Source organism: Morone saxatilis, unplaced genomic scaffold (assembly GCF_004916995.1).
Source record: "Morone saxatilis isolate NCDOM2014 unplaced genomic scaffold, NCSU_SB_2.0 Contig9, whole genome shotgun sequence".
Lineage (NCBI taxonomy): Eukaryota > Metazoa > Chordata > Actinopteri > Moronidae > Morone > Morone saxatilis.
In genome coordinates this window covers 971850-975722 of record NW_023340268.1, presented here as the reverse complement: position 1 = coordinate 975722, position 3873 = coordinate 971850, and the positions used below count along the sequence as shown (strand labels likewise).

The following is a 3873-nucleotide window of genomic DNA, read 5'->3' as shown; positions in this document are numbered from 1 at the left end:
AAACATCGGGGGTGTGGCTGCATCGTCGATTCTACCTTTGAGTTTCAAGATTGAGATGTAATTTCGATCGATTTCGATTTAAAAATCGAAATCCTTGACACCCTACCACATAATGAATGAATTTGTCGTCGAGTGAAAACTCTTAAGCATCCTGCGTTTTGCTTTCTGTTCTAGGTGCAAGTAGAGAGGTCAGCATGCTGCGCTTCAAATTTGCCGAAGTGTTATGGTAGGTTATACATTTAAAACAACAAATGCATTAGACCAAGTTGTGTCCAATTATATACAGGTGCATCTCAATAAATTAGAATATCATGACAAAAGTTCATTTATTTCAGTAATTCAATTCAAAAAGTGAAACTCATATATCATATAATTTCATAACACACAGTGAAATATTTCAAGCCTTTATTCTTTTAATTTTGATGATTACGGCTTACAGCTAACAAAACCATCCAGATCTCAGAAAATTAGAATAATAGTAGATAGTCACCACCCTCCAACAAGGAGGGAAAGCCACAAAGCTCATTGCTAAAGAAGCGAATATCCACAGCATATTCATAGAAAGTTGAGTGGCAGGGAAAAAGTATGGCTAGGAAAAGGTGCACAAGCAAGCAGGGATAACCGCAGCCTTTGGAGAGGGATTGTGAAGCACCCATTCAAGAATGTGGGGGACACTTCCCCAAAGAGTGGACCCCCTGAGGCTGAGTGCATCCAAAGAGCCAACCAACACACCACCCAGTGTGTCTGCAGGACAATGGCTACAACTGAACAGCAAGCGTCTCCCACCTGTGCCTGAGGAGAAAAAGGATGGATCTGTTCTCCAGTGGTCCCACAGTCCAGGGAATCAAGCCTCTTCCCTCCAAAGTCTAGAAGGAAGAGTGAAAGGCACAGAATCCAAGTTGCTTTTAGTCCCCAGTGTGAAGTTTCCACCACTCCAGTGATGATTTGGAGCCATGTCACTCCCCTGCTGGTCTGGTCCACTGTGTTCTTATCAAGTCACCCCAGCAACCTTCAGCCATCCCTCTTCAGGACATTTAGAGCACTTCATGTTCCCTTTTGCCTGAAACCTTAATGAGATGCTGAATTTCATTTGGCACCTGCCCATATTAGCCAAAAGTACCAATACCAGTGGGTATCTAGATTTATCATAGGTTTTACTGTGCTTGATGGGCCAGCAAACTCTCCACTGACCTGAACCCCATATAAGAATCTACTGGACCCCTGTTGTCTAAGAGGAAGGTGATGAGACACCAAGAAACCCAACAATGCAGATACCACTGAAGGCCACTAATCAAAGACAACCCTGGATCATAAACACTCGGCCCGTGCCAACCCAGTCTGATCACCTCCCAAAATGCCCGCTGCATTGATGGAAGAATTCATAGCCAAAAGGAGGCCCGACCCCAGTACTGAGTGCAATATATATAACATACTTTTGAAGTAGTCCGACATTCTCTGTATTAAAATGTATTGGTCCTTATGAAATATATGAAATTTTGGTTTCTTTGGTATAGCTATAAAGCCCGTAAATCATCAAAAGAAATAAAGCTTTGAAAAATTTCCCAATGTGTGTTATGAAATCTATATGATATATCGAGTTTCACTTTTTGAATAAGTACTGAAATAAATGAACTTTGTCCATTGATATTTCTAATTTATTGACGATGCAACCCTGTATACTGTACTGCCCACTTTAATTAACTTTCCAAGTTATTATTTCATTTCTCTATGTCCATGTCCCCCAAAACACCCCCCTTAGTGGGGGGCTCAGGACTCATGACCTCCACAATGTCCTATCCCAGTATCTGGTTTTGTTTCTAGTGCCGCCCAGGAGCAGCAAGCAGATACCATCCCAGATGAGGAGCTGGAGGGCTACCTTTGAGTTCGAAGTTTGAGATTTAGATGTAATTTTGATCGATTTTCGTGACACCCCTAGTCATGACTTTCCTTTCAGAACACTTCATCACAATCGGAGTGAGTGCAACAGGTCAATAGTCACTCAAACAGGTAACAGTGTCTTTCTTTGGGAGGGGTACGATGGTGGTGGCCTTAAAGCAGGTGGGGACCGAGGCCTGAGCGAGGGACAGGTTGTAGATGTCTGTCAACACCTCTGTCAGCTCTGATGAACAAAGTGCACGCCCGGGGATGTTATCTGGGCCAGTTGCCTTCTGTGGGTTTGTTCTTCTCAGAGCGGAGCGCACCTCTACTGGTGACACAGAGAGTGGTGTGTCCAGTATGCCCTCTGTGGCCAGAATCACTCCCTGTCAGCTGGTGTTGAGGGCCTCAAAATGAGCGTAGAATTTGATGAGCTCATCAGGTAGTGTGACTCTGCTGGTTGAGGCCCCCAAACTCTTCTGTTTGTAGTCTGTGATGTGTTGCAGACCTTGCCACATGCTCCAGGGATCAGAGGTGGTGTAATATCCCTCCAGCTTCATTCTGTATTGTCTCTTGGCCTGTCTGATTGATCTCCGCAGGTCATATCTGGCCTTTTTGTAGTCCTCAGTGTCACCCGAGACAAATGCAGCAGAGTGAGCACGTAGCATGGACCACACTTCACAGTTAATCCAGGGTTTGTCGTTGGGGTAGGTCTTGCAGCGTTTAGTGGGGATAATGTTCTCAGTGCATATGCTAATGTAGCCAGTTACAGCTGCAGCATATTCCTGTAGGTCCACAGTGCTGTCCCCTCTCAGAGCAGTAGTTTTAGACACACCCCAGTCTGTAGTGTTAAAGCAGTCCTGAAGCACCAGTTCAGATTCTTCATTCCACACTTTAATACTTTTACTTACTGGGTGGGCTCGTTTGAGGAGTTGTCTGTAAACTGGGTAGAGGAACACTGAGATGTGGTCTGGCAGTCCAAAGTGTGTGGCCGAGGCACAGCCTTGTAGGCGTTCTTCACGTTGCTGTACACTTGGTCGAGAGTATTCCTCTCCCTCGTAGGAAAGCTCACGTGTTGATGGTACTTTGGTAGGACGCTCCTGAGGTTGCAGTGGTTGAAATCACCAGCCACGATGAAGACGGCATCTGTGTGTGCAGTCTCCTGCTTGCTGATGGGGTCCTGTAGCATCCCCAGCACGGTCACGTGATCGGGGTAATGTAAACAGCGAGCAGAAACACAGCGGTGAACTCCCTTGGTAGATACAAGGGTCTGCACTTTATCATTACAAGGTCAATGTCCGGTGAACAATGCTTTTCAACAACCTACACATCCCCACACCATCTGTTGTTAATGTACACACACCGCCTCCCCTGGTCTTACTTCGAGGCCTCTGTGCGGTCTCCGCGGTGGATGGAGTGTGTGTGGAGCAGGAGAGCTGAGTTTGGTGCGCTGTCCGAGAGCCAGGTCTCAGTGAGAATAAGAGCACAACATTCCCTTATCTCACGCTGAGTTGTAGTCCTAGTTCTCAGCTCATCCATCTTATTTTCAAGAGAGTGGACATTAGCCAGCAGCAGGCTAGGTAGCGGTGGTCGTGTAGCTCTAGCCTTTAGCCTAGCATGTAGCCCCCCTCTCTTGCCTCATCTCCGCCGTGGGCTCACCGGTGTTGCTGTGTCCTGCCGGTCCAGGTGTAGGAGAAGGTCAAAGTCCAACAGGTGGTGCTGTATCTTACTGTCGCACACATGAGCTGTGCGTGTAAGATGCACAGTAACAAAAATAAACAAACAAAGTTTACGTCGGGAGACTGAAGCAAACACGTCGACCACAATGGGCGCCATTTTGAACAGTTGACTGTGACTCTGATAGTAAACTGTTTGTTCAATGCAATATTAGAAATACTGACATTGTGAGAACAGATGCTAATTTAATGTCTGTTTCTTTTGCAGCAATAATCCATAAAATACTCGAGGAGAAGAACCCTGTCACTCTGAGTTGTCCTC

At 45.9% G+C, this 3873-nt stretch overlaps 1 long non-coding RNA gene across 1 annotated transcript in view; it reads left to right on the top strand.

The window, feature by feature from the left end:
- The window catches only part of LOC118343002, a 3873-nt gene extending 3647 nt beyond the window's left edge, over nucleotides 1–226 (top strand). The window contains exon 4 of the long non-coding RNA XR_004797519.1: nucleotides 175–226. This is a non-coding gene — a long non-coding RNA (uncharacterized LOC118343002). The remainder of the gene's footprint in view (nucleotides 1–174) is intronic.
- The last annotated feature ends 3647 nt before the right edge of the window (nucleotides 227–3873 follow it).